This window comes from Dioscorea cayenensis, unplaced genomic scaffold (assembly GCF_009730915.1).
Source record: "Dioscorea cayenensis subsp. rotundata cultivar TDr96_F1 unplaced genomic scaffold, TDr96_F1_v2_PseudoChromosome.rev07_lg8_w22 25.fasta BLBR01001193.1, whole genome shotgun sequence".
NCBI classification, from domain to species: domain Eukaryota; kingdom Viridiplantae; phylum Streptophyta; class Magnoliopsida; order Dioscoreales; family Dioscoreaceae; genus Dioscorea; species Dioscorea cayenensis.
The window spans coordinates 27,742-41,577 of record NW_024087584.1 but is presented as its reverse complement, the minus strand read 5'-3'; positions in this window follow the sequence as shown (position 1 = coordinate 41,577).

Genomic DNA, 13,836 nt, shown 5'->3' with positions numbered 1-13,836 from the left:
CTATAGTTATATCTTTTGAAAATACTTTTAACCGCGTATTTATTATTCATATATTGTTATAATTTAACATGAAATAAATCATTTTGAAAAAGTGATTGTCTCTCCAAAAATAAAAATCTTTCAATTGATTAGATTTGAACGACAAAATTTTAACCCTAGTGATATGGTTTAGTGTGCCCTTTTCGATATCTTGAACACTGCAGCCTCTCTTGAGGAAGTTATGTCTGTGAAACACGGTCCTAATTTTGGACCTTGGTTCTCATTAGGCATTCATGCATATTTTAAGGGTAGATTGGTCATTTTGCAGCAGTGGCCTTTTTACACGTTGACATAGTGGTCTTCATGTGAAATTTGACTGAAATCCAAGGTAATGGGTTCTTTGGTGCTATAGTCAAAATATATGGTATCCCGAACTGATATTTTTTTTCGATTTTTGAGCATGGAAATGTTCCATTTTACTTGAAAATGAGTTTGGTATTCATTTTCTTGATTCAACGCGTTGTTTAACAAATTTAACTAGTTTTGATTATTTTTTACTTGTCAAAACCCAAGTTTTAACCAAGTTAGAAAAGTTTGATCGTTTTTGTAGGAATGTTAACTGCTTGAAAAATTCAGCCATTCATTTGGTTTGGATGTGAATTGAGATTTCAATTCATTGAAAACTATTCACTATAGTTATGTTATGTTAACCCTTGATTAATGAGTGTTAAACTTGGCTTGGTGCTTTATTTTGGCCGATATTTTTTTTCCTCTATTCATCTTCTTCCTTGCACCATCATGCTTCATTCCTCTGACTCTTTTTCTTCATGCCATTGAGTTCTCCACTCCTACATCTTTTTTGGGTGGTAAGTTGAATTTCATGGAATTTGATCTTGAGTTCATGCTTAGATGTATGCTTAGGAAGCCCTAGAAGTTTAGGGTAATCTTGTGAGTTTTTGGCTTGGGTTTGAATAGTAAAATGGTTGCCTTGTGATGTAAAATACTCATACATAGATTTCTTTTTGAAAACTTGTTTTGTTTCTTCCCAAATTTTGGGTAGAATCATAGATGTTAGTGTCAAGAACCTATTGGTTCTTGTTGTGGTTAATTTGGACATCATTTGAGTCGAATGGCGCCCAAATCGCGTGGATTAGGGGAGTCGAGCGTGTCTTTTTTTGTGTTTTGTTGTTTCTATCATTTTCATGTGTGATGTTCTTGCTTGCTAGGCAGAACAACCTCTGAGTATGGGGAGGAGCTCGCGAAAGAGTGAAAACAACTATTTGGGAGAGTTTGTCTGTGAGTGGATAATAATACTTACACAATAACATTAGGGTTTTGAAAGTTCATTCGTGAATTCATGTATGCTCTTTATTGATATAATATGGTCATGATGCTATCATCCTTTCTAATAAAGTTTTGCAGGTTTCACTAGTAGTTTTGGTATGTTGAAAGGCCAAATGCGGATAATTACTTTATTTATAAATGTTTGAAATTTGAAACTCGTATTATGTTCAGGTATATGCTAAGTTACACAAATAATTATGTCTATTTTATTTTTGCTAGTTATGTGTAAATTTCTTTTCAAAGTGTATTTATTTTGAAGGAAATATCTCTTATGCATATGTATCTATATTCCAAGGGAATATGGTTTAATTCGGCATTTGTGTGATGAATTCCTTTAATTGGAAATTGGAAAAAATTACATTGTTGTAATTGACTTTGATGGTGACTAAGGACATTTGTCCGACACTTCAATGGGGGTCTCACGATCTGACCTAATAGGAGGCGGCGTGGTCAACCCTAAGTTAACCCCTGATCAAGAGATGTGTAGAGCCATTGACAAGGTTCATTTAAGTGAGAAACCCGGGGTCACCACACGAAGATCTCAATGGCCAACGCCAAGGTAAAGCTTTTGTTAAAGAACGCATGAAAACCTTTGGTGGTACTTGGTCGTGGCCATAGCCAGGTCAGATGTGTTTTGGCCAGCTTCATGTTTTACGATCCGAAACACCAGAGACCAACGCCAAGTGGAGGACTTTTTATTAATTGATAAAATCATTGGCGGGATCATGCGAAGAGTCGCTGGTTAATTTTAGTTTGGTCAGCTTCTGTTAAATGTTTTGTTAGCTTTAAAAATATTTTTTTTAATTAAACTTGGTTGGATTATCTTAAAATATTTTTATATTATTCAGATATCAATATTTTGAAAGTTTTTTTGCTGCGTAGAAAATGGATATGTCTAATTTTTATTAAATTACTTTAATTTATTATTCTTATTATTTATTTTATTATTATTATTATGATTATTATTATTATTATTATTGTTATTGTGATCATTGTTATTGTCGCTATTACTTGGATATTGAGCATTGATGTTGATATTCTTGTATGACATTATTACTCTAATGTGTCGCGTATTTGTCCCTCCCACTGACCTCTTTTCCCAGGTCCAGCTTAGCACAGTAGTGGTGCGTTAGGAGTTGTGCAGGGTAGTCTACATCCGGTAATGATCGATTTGGGCCTTACTATTTTGTTAAGCATGTTTAGTGGATCCACTAGGCTGATATAGAGTTTGACTTGTTGTTTATTATCTATTATTTTCTATTCTTGTATTTTACCGTTGTGTGAGTTATTGTTCTATTCTTTCTGGCATACATTTCATCTCTTTGTATTTGTTTGAGTGAACCTTTCTGGAATTATTTGTGTGATCTATTATTTTTCTTTGATAATAGTGGATAAGTATGAGCATGTTTTCTTTCTTGTAAGCCTTACTGCAATTCGAGAGTTGGATGGAGTGTATCTTTCCACAGGATTGTCGTGATGGTTGTCGCGTGCCTCATCCGCGGGTCGGGACGTGACAAGGTCCTTATGGGTCACTAATAGATACTCTAGTATTTTTGGGCTAGGAAACCTCCTCACTTGTGCCATTTGGTGGATCATTTAATTCTAACAGAATAATCACATTTTCTCATATATAACATCAACTTATCTATTGTCTATATATAAAATTGATCATATGCTTATTGTTTGGATAAATACAATATCGGATTCCCAAAAGACCACATTTAAGGAGTCATTCTTTATGATTAAAAAGACCCTCGCCTTTGTGAGATCTCTGGCTTTCATGCTTGAAGAAATGAACACTTGATCTTCCTAACACTGGCGCCATCTAACTTTCTCAATTTTCAGTCTTTATTTGCTTTTATTTTGTGGTTCTAGTTTACTTCCATCCACCCTTAGTGGATATAGGATGTTTCTATATATTGTCTATTTCAAGGTTTTAATTATCATTTTGTGAGCTTTTAAATTTCTTTCCTATTCTATTGTAGACTATTTGTCATTTTATTTTTCTGCTTTGTCTTTTTTTTAAAAAAAAAAAAAATAGTTCATCCATATTTATAAAAAAAACACATGAATATTTATAAAAAAAAACACATGAATATTTATAAAAAAAAACACATGAAATAGATAAAAAAAAATATTTAAAATATCAAAATAGTGAATAATAATAATAATAATAATAATTAACAGGGATTTTTTTAAAAAAAAATGGACTTCATCGTGGAAGCGTAAAGGACGGCAATGGCGGAGACGCTCATTGCCCGACTTTGTTCCTTCTCTGGTTTATATAAACCTCTCGTTTTCTCTCGTCCTTTGATGCAATGCCATTCATCTACATCTTTATCTTCATCTTCTCCGAGTAAGAGGCCGGGAGAATCCCAATTAGGCTTCCATTCAAATGTCCTCTGTGGTAGATGGGGCCAAGCTTCTCTGATTCAGCTCCCTTTTCCACCAATGCCGTCTTCCTTAGGTCTTGTACTTGTTCTCCATCTATGATTGCCGCCATGCTTCGCAGCTGGCTAAGAGCAATGAGAAAGGGCTTTCCTTGTTGACACTTTGGCTATGGTAAGTGGAATTGGTGGTAGATTTAGGGGTAACGCAGGTGAGGAGGATGGAAAATGTTGGTGGGGATGGTTCTTTGAGGAATAAAGAGAAAGAGATTAGAAAGAAAGTAGTGCACAAGTCTTCACAGCGTGGGAAACACTTTCCTTTAGGCTTAATTCGCCTCCACCTAATTTCAAACCTTGGATGCAAAATGGATTGAATGGTGAATTTCCTTTAGGATACAATGAAGACCCTTGAGTATGGTTTGCACTTCCAAACTCAAGCAAAGACAACAATGGCTTTTACAAAGTAAAGTTTGCTTCTATCTTTTGTGCACTCAAAGAACAAAGCAAATGAACTTGTGAGGAGTTTGTTTGTCATTCAATTAACTTGAATGATGATAGGAGATTTTTTTTTTATAGGAATGAAGTGGTGTTTAGTTAAAAGACACACCACTTCAATAATGAGTGTCATTTAAAAAGACACATCACTTCATTATACCACTTCAATAAAAAGACATATTATTTCATTAATGAGACACCATTTCATTAAATAAACACACCACTTTACTAATGAGAAACTATTTCATTAATTAGACATCTTTTCAAATAAAATAAAATAATCATTCATTAATTAATGAAATTATAAATGATAAGCTCTCATTAGTTGTAGGGAAAATTACTGTTCACTCCTCGTAATTTTCAAAACTTCCCAAAAACCCCCTCCTACTTTTGCACACCCCGGACAGCCCTTCCGTTAGTGTTTAACTTCCCTTTTACCCCCTACCGTTCACTTCAAATGGGTCCATGTTGTGAAATCCCATTTTTGGCCCACGAAAAATGGTGGGAAAGGAAAGCGCCAAAATCACATCATGTTCAACCTTTTTGAAGGGCTTTTCTGCTTGGTTTAACGTTTAAATATTTTATTAATATGTTTTAATAATTGTCATATCCGTGTAATACTTCCCATCTCCGTTTAACGTTATCTTTACATGTATAACTATTCATATTAACGTGTAAATTCTCAAAGTCTCTGCGTAAAAGCGGTGATCTTTTTCGTTTGATCCGAATTCTTTGGCGGGTGCGCGTGGCGGTGGCGAGGTTATGGTATCCCGTGCATAAGAATTAATGGCGGCATTAAAATTTATGCCGGTAACACAATTTTCCGAACACCCGTTCGTTCTCATCGATCGATGTCGGGCATCATGACGTTTAACTTTTTTTCTCGGATATGAAGAGTCGACTGCTCGTGGAATTCACACCATAAATAACCGAGAAAGAACCCTCCCCATGGACATGACCACTCCTCGTCGTCCTCATCATCCTCCTCCTCCTCCTCGTCCTCCTCTTCCCATGGACAGACCATTCTATCCAGAAAGGATGTTTCGTGAACCTTCTTCCTTATCTTGAGAATCGTTTTAGCCGCGATCACGCAACAAGTTAAACTATCTTTTTCACGCTCGAGTCGAAATGCTCTCATAATTGCACGAATGCGGAGGATTCTTGATGGGTGGATGACGGGCAAGCAATTAAGCGAGCATTTCGACTTGGGTAAGAAAAAAAATTTTTCACGTATTTCGTGATTGCGGAGGATTCTCTAGAGGAGGAAGATCGGGAAACATCCTTTAAGGCAGGGGTTGATATTTATCACTGAGACTTTCTGTTACCATTTAAGAACATTACGTCAGTGTACAACTATTACGTTATGTGTTTAACTATCAGGATCTTCGTTTAAGTCCGACCATGACACATTGATTAATAGTCGTTTTTCATGAATGTGTGTTGTTTAACCTTTTTAATGTTGTACGTTGTGCGGGTTCAAGTTGATGCGCATGTTATGCAACCGCTTTGAGCGTTCGAATGTCACGGACACTTGTTTCGATTATCGAGGGTCGAGTCGTGAGTGTCCAAAAGTCCGAGCGGACGTTGTAAATGTTGTAAATGTTGTAAATCTTTTATAAATAAAAGCGAAACAAGCTTTATTTGATTGTGAACTTACGAAATTTAAACATAGACCTAGTAAAAACAAACAATGTGGGAAACAAAAGAACGTCATTGTAAAGCAATAGAAAATACGTAAATATGTTTAAAGCAGTGACAACGGTGTTTAAGAAAAAAAGTTACTCTTTAAACAATAACAGCGGTGTAAACAATAGAAAATGTTAAACAATACTCTAGTTACTCTTTAAACAATGACAACGGTGTTTAAGAAAAATACGTAAAGATGTTTTAAAGCGAGTGACCGGGAGGTACCCATCTTCAACGCGATGTCGGTGAAAGCATTCAATTTAAACAATAACATATTATTTACATGATATAGACTTTAGTTAAAGCAGGTTAACCATTATTTTAAACACTATATGTATCTGTTTAAACATAAAAAGCTTGACGTTTACACAGAGACTCATGTTGAGTTGAGAACATTCATTCGAACGATGACAATATTATTTACAGATAATTACCTTCGTGTCGGATAGGTCCAAGGGCTTTGTGAGCGCAATTGCGAGAGTCTTCCCTTCTTTGCCACATGCATACTATCTTCGACATTTGGAGGCCAATTTTAGGAAAGCCAATGTCAGACTTGGGAAAGCATTGAGGGAGGAGTGCTGGTCTATATGCTTCCGCATTGCGTGGGCATCCATGACTAAAGATTTCGATGATCCAGTGAATGAGACTGCGGTCGCATCACCCGAAGCTCATCATTTTGGTTGATTAATAAATCGGATATGGCACATTGGTCGAATTATACTGTTCGGAGGTGATCGTTGGGGTGAGATGTATTCAAAGCGTCGCGAGTCGTTCAATGCTTGGATCAAGGAAGCTCGTCATTTACGGGTGGCGAAAAATAGTCGACTCCATAAGGTCTGCAGAATGTTGGTTTACACTTAACATTTAGTGTTACCCTTTAAACATTCTCAATCTTTGTTTAATTACACTTGTCTGACTTTAAATATTAATCCTTTCGTTTAAATATTTACAATAATGTTTAAACATGTTTATGAATTATTTAACCATCACTGTCTTTGTTTAACCTTATTTGCAAGGTTCAAGTTGATGCGCATGTTATGTAGCGGGCGTGAGCAAGCGAACAAATGGGAGACCTACTTATGCCCGGACATACATTCCAAGGTAGCGATCATTGTTGAGGGACGGCACGAAATCTTCGTGTTGAGTCGTTGTGTCGATGATCGTTACTGAAAGTGATCGACCGGTCTGACGACTACTGTGGATCTCGCCATCGGAACTTGTTCAGTGTCGAAGGTGGCATGTTTATGGTATCCCTTGCAAACACGCTTGCGCGGCAATAATGCGAGCAGACACCAGCGTACATCGATTTATTAGCGGGTACTTCAGCGTCGACAATTACAAACTTGCGTCAAGGAAGCTATATTCCCCATACCCGGCGATGGCGGGGCCTTGAGGGCGGAAATCGTGAGCTTCGTTCGCGACCGCTGTGGCGAGAAGGCGGCACGGGCGGCCTGGGCGAAAGAGGATCGAGTCGCATGGCGTTTGATGTCCGTGAGTTACATTACGTGCCTCGCCATGGATCCGGTCACGATCGACGATCTTCTGATGAAAGCTGTGGCCGACTAGGTATTGTTAATAAGCCGAGCGATGGCGGGAAACATTGTGTATTGATGGAGTTGTTTCCATATTTAAACTCTTACTCTTCTGACAGAATTGAATGTATTTAAAGCAGAGACATTGTTATTTTAAAGCGGATACATGCTGTAATTTGAAATATTTCAGTTGATGTTTAAAGCGATATATGGTATATTTAAACAATGAAAGCGGAAATGTACACAACTACGACGTAAATTAAACAATGAAATGAAACTGAATGAAATTTAACATGCCTTACAATTGAAAACAAACAAACTTTACATTGAGATATACAAGTTATTGATGGGAAACTTCCCATATTTATTTAAACAATGAATGCATTTAGTTAAGCAGAGGCGAGTGTTATTTTAAGCGGGTGCAACGTATTTTGAAATATTTAAACCCGATGTTTAAACGATATATTGTATATTTAAACAATGAAAGTGAAATGTACACAATTACAACGTAAATTAAACAATGAAATGAAAGCGAATGGAATTTAACACGCTTTTACAATTCAAAACAAACAAAAATTTACATTAACATATACAAGTCATGCTCTTGAACACGAAAAACAATGAATTGAATTTGTCCAGTTACATTCGAAAAATAAAATTGATATTCGGATATACTGGGACATGTTCTTGAAAAAAACAAAAATTTAACCCGCTTGTAGCGACCCCCTTTGTCATGGACGCCTAGCGCCTCCCTCCTTAAGTATGCGGGTAACATATCCAGTAATCGAGGGTAAGGAACGTCATCTGCGGTGGCCGTAACTTCTCCCCCCGGAGTAATTGCTCGATAAAAGCGCATGAGCGTAGGGCAGTGCAATCGGCGCTTCCTTGTTTTTGGCATGGGGTTTCTATGTCGTGCACGAGTGGGTACTTCTTGTCGTCGAGCTCAGCCGAACTCCATATCGACACTGATTGTCGAATAGATTCACTGTCGAGATATGCAAGTCGAGATTAGAATAGCGATTTAAATACCAAAGCAGGATATTAATATGACATAATTAAAGAACTTACCATGTCCAGCAGCGTCCTTATCGTACTCGGGACATGAAGAATAATGCACTGTATTCTTGTTTATCATTGTCGGGGACGAGCGAGCATGGAAGTGGTCATTCATGATTATCGGAGGATGACAATTTGAACTTCATGCGGTTCTGCACAACATCCCCGATCATAGCCATAATTGTGTCATTTGCATCTTCCTGCTTGGACATAAAGCAGTATAGCGAGTCCGGTGATGGAGCGCGCTTCTTGTAAGGATATGGCTCTTTGCTCGGCGACTTTTTGTATTATGCATCTGAAAGCGTCCATCACATCATCGATGACCATCTCCTTCCCCTCAGCAGCTGTGTATAATTTGTCGCGTGTGGTCTTTCGACAACGTCATTCTTCCACACAGACGGTCTTTGAGGTTAAAGCGATATGAGATATAATAAGACCATATTATAAATATTTAAATGATATTATCAATTATTTACATGATATTATATATAATTAAATGTTAAGTAGACAAATTAAATGATAACATAAAAGGTATTAAACACTATTAGGTATTTGTTAAACACTATAATAAAACCTTTAAACAATATCATAAAAAACTTTACACTTACCCGATCCATAGAAGCGGTTGAGGAAGATCCTCATCAACTCCTCGCTCGTATTTGTTAAGACGACTCATGCCAACCCATTTCTTCTTCTTCGAATAAAAAGCTTTCCGAGCAGAATCGGTCGATGTTTGATTGGCCTTGATCATCTCTCTCGTTGCTCGGTCGGGATCTTGCAGCGATCTTCCTTCGATGCGGGGGACGATGGCGACAACATCAACTCCGAACACATCCTTACATGGTTGTTCTTGTTGTGGGATTGTGTCAGCTCGATCGCTGAGGGACGACGGCGAGCATCAACCGCATGAACACATCCTTACATGGTTCTTGTTGTGGTGGAATTGTGTCCTGCTTGGCTGCGATATTGTCGGCCACGTCCCACGCCACCGCAGACGGATTCGACGATCTTCTCAACCGTGCCACGATAGCAGAGATCATCGTAGAGGACACCCTTAACTTGTTCTTGATCTTCATTGATTGTGTCCATCTTTGATGCACGATCTCGCAGCTCGGTTCCACGGGTTGAGGATTTCATCGAGAAGAGAGTCAGCGGCTTTCTCACAGTGCAACGGCCACATCATCTACGATGTCCTTCTCAACAACAGCATCAGTCACCGATGGTGTTGCTATTGTTTCATCGTCGTACGGTGGTGGAGACAGGGCGATTGTTCTCCTCTTTTTCGCAAGTCTCTTCGAATGTGGCCGCCTTGGAATGACCTTCCCGATGATGTCCTCGTCGTCAAATTCCGACGCCTCGTTCAGTCCTCGGGTGCTTGATTCTTTCGAGGGATGGCGCAGCCCGGTTTGTCAGAACGTCCTTCCAGCGCCTCGACACGAGCGACAAGCCGAGGAAACTCGATCATCAATATCGCGTACGCTGCATAAGAGTTCGGTGACATCTTCGCCTAATGTCACCGGGTGCGATGTCCACGGTCGGAGGGGCTGCCATGGTCGGGGGATCGCCACACTCGGGGGATGCCGCTTGTCGTGGTAGGGGGTTGTCTGCAATCTACGGGGGTAGGGGAGGGCTTCTCGGTCGAGGAATGCGTGCGGCGTGGTGGGGTCGGAAGTAGGAGAGCAGGCGTCCGGTAGCGCACGATGAGAGGCGCCCTCTCATTCCGCCTTGAGCAAGTGGTTCGGGAGCAGATGGCATCCATCCGGTCGGTTGGCCCCAACAAATATTTCTTCTTCGACGATTCACGGAACCACTCAGAAACTAACATATGTAAACCAAACAATTTCAGCGAAATCATTTATTTTAAACTATAAAAACTATATTTAAACAGAGTGTTTATATATTTAAACGTTATAGAATATAATTAAAGCGGAGAACAAAATATTTAAACCGAGTATGAATAAGAGTTAAAGCGGTAAATACTAAAGTTAAACGCTAAATAAAAATGTTTAAACGTTAAAGACTTATGTTAAACATTGTCCATGATTTATTACCTCTTTTCCATCGAGCGATGACAAACTCGTTTCTACCGTCGCTTGCTTCTGGTAAGTACTTTCACCGTAGCACAGCATCCTTGGGATCTTGCAGAAACGGACTTTCTTCCCCGTTCCGGTCAGCTCGTAAAACCAGACGTTAAGCGCGACCGAGCAACCCTTAATGTTGGTCTTCTTCCCGGCGCATCTATCTTGCACTCGGGTGGTTGCTTGTGGAATATCCTCCATAAGCCACTTGTGCGTCGCTGCGCCCATGCGTATCGCCCCCATGGTCGGTAGATCATCGACGTAATCAACGATCGATTCGGAACCCGAGCATGATGTATTTGGGAAGAGGGATCATCCCCATGAGGTACACCATCGGGGAGTTTGGCGAAATTATCTTCTTCTCCTCTCGTCGAACAAGTTACAGCGAGTGCTCTTAATGAAGTCTCTCGTGTCTCTCGTAGGTCTTTGATAGATACCGCCCTTGACGGCCGACTGGTTTTCTTCTTCGAAAGACCACCTGCGTCGCCATCGCAACTGAGACCAAGCACGAGGGCCACATCTTGAGGTCCGAAACTCAGCGAGGCTTTCCCGATCCACGAATTTATTGGTGCGACCATCGTACCTTTGCAAAAGAGAATCAAGAAGGGCTCTCTCTTGGTATATAGCTTCTAGCTCGATGAGCAGCTGCAAAGCGGTGTCCGTCCGAATAATCTCCCATTGTCGAGGGGTCATGTTATTTTTTTCAATTCAGTTTAAAGTCTCCACTACAGGGTGTCAAATAGCATCGGCCCATTAACTAGGGTTGACCGCCGTAATCACGAAAGCTGCGACAATAACAACACATTCGACATGCGAGTATTGACAAAAGTTTAAGCGGAAATATAAGGTTTTAAAGCGGTAAATTCTCGGTTATTAAGCAGAGATATAAAATGTTAAACGAGACCCATTTTGTTAAAGCGAGATGAGAATACTAAAGCAGGGGACAACAAATGTTAAAAGCAGTAACATCTCATTTCTTAAACGTCAACCTCATTTGTAAAAGCGCAACCATATCAAACGAAGCGGAAAATGTACATTATAAATATTACACAAATCATAACAATCGAAAAACTAATTCGATAGTGTATACATACGAAAATGCAAAACAAAAACAAAACCCCGAGAAATCTCCTCGCAGACTAACAAAACCCCAGTAGAAATCCCCTGCAGACTTCGATATCTTCCAACAAAAAGCAGAGCACGAAAACAAAACCCGAAAAAAATCTTTCTTTGTATGAGCAGTTAACATAAAACCATACTCAATACCTTAGATTTCAAAGCGATGAAATGCCAACTAGTTGCGCGGAGGACTTCTCCTTCGAGATACTGGTGGAAAGGGAAAAGCTGATGAAATGCCGATTACAGAGGCTTCACCGGTAGAGACAACTTCGGAGGCGACTTGAAATGGAAAAGGCGAAGGCGTGAGTTGAGAAAAAGCAATTAAACGGCTCCAATAAATTCGTCTCTCGGGGTTACCCTACGGAAAACCGCCCACTTCCTCTCAAATCGCCGAAATGGCTGCAGCCACGACTCCCCATGCAAGGGCATTTTCGTCCAAAAAATTTGAAACTCACTCCGTTCACATCCGTTACAGGGTTTGGGGGTTTGAAAAACATAAAGTTTAAAAGGAGGGGGATTTTGGGGATTGCAAAACTAATGGGGTATTTTTGGCAATTTTACAAACTTAAAGGGTTTTTTTGGCAATTTCCATTTAGTTGTATTACAAGTGGTGTTTATTACATTAATATTTTTTCATTTTTAAAATCCTCTCACAGAAAATTGGAATCTCACAGAAAATTGGAAAGAAGAGGTGATAACTTATTTTATCAAGGAAGCGCTGCAGTCTTTCGTCTCCAAAGCTGAATTTCGGAGGGTGTTTGGTACTTAATTTGTGGTTTTGATTTCTAGTGGGGATTGATTTTTGGGTTTTAGAAAGGAAAGAAAAATGGTACCTTTATGGTTGCTTTGTCAATGGTTTAATGTGCAGAGTTAGGTGATTCAGGAATCTAATTTGTCCAAATTCAAATCTCAAGTTCAGAATTCTCAGGTATGGTTCTAATTTTGTTCATTGTTTTTCTTTGGTGTGATGAGTGCTGTTGCATTGCTTTTAGGAATTAATCAGCAATTGTTTTCTCTGGTGTTTTTGAATGCCAATGCTTGTTTTGGAATTCATTGTTCTTTAAACCAACTTTTTTTCAAGAAAAGGAATAAAAACAGAAGAATTTTATCAGTTTTGAATGATTATATTAGCATGAAGTCCTGACAGAAAAGATGCAAATCTTGTTCACTGACTTTGGCTATCAAGCATTAAGCTTTAGATAGGAGCTACTGAATTTCCTGTAGGCATTTATCATACCACTTGAGTGAGAAGTTCATTGATTTTTTTTTTTTTAAATAAATGTGGACAAGCCTTTATATCTAATTTTTTTATTGCATTCCTAAGATTGTAAAGCTATGGAGGATGTGCAATGATATGAATACATTTACCTTAAATTCTGACAGGAGGACCATTTATCCATGTTGCAACGTGAGACTGAGTAACTTTGAGGTGATATAAAGAAAATGCAGAGTGAACTTATGTTTGTTATGCACTTGGACATGAAAGAGCAGTTCCAAAATGTTTTATCAATAGATGTACTTTATTATGCCTAAAGTTTCATTGTTTACAGGCATGAAATTGACAAATTAATTGCAGGACAACTCCTGGATCTAAACTATGAAAGTGAATGATGTCCAAAACTTACTTTTATGTACTCTTTTTTAATGAAAGATAAGTTATGTGACTCAGAGCTTTATTGGAGATATGTTTTATTTTGATCCTTCTGGATTTTGGACCTTGTATGAATGAAGCATGCTCTGCACCATTTAATAGAATCTGTACATCCATTTGAAGCAAATTTTAGTTGTTTCCTTGTTTTGATCAACGGGATAAAATGCTAAGTAGATAAGCAGCTATTTTGTGATTCCAATTGAGAAGCAGATCAGAACTAAAGCATACCTAGTGAATTTTAACCTTGGATTAAGTTGACCGGATCATGGTAATTTCTTATTCAATCTGTTTATATGAAGTCCACTTTTCATTTTAGTTCAGACTTCAAAATAGTCCTAGCGAAGCAGACATGGATGATATATAAAAATCAGATGAAACATATCCAAGTACTAGTGTTGATCAACCTATCCATGTGCGTGCGCTTCACTGATTATTAGTTTTGTTCTTGTGATTTATCAGAAAACTCCGGTTTTGTCGGTATTGTGGGAAATTAATTTGCATTTTCAGTA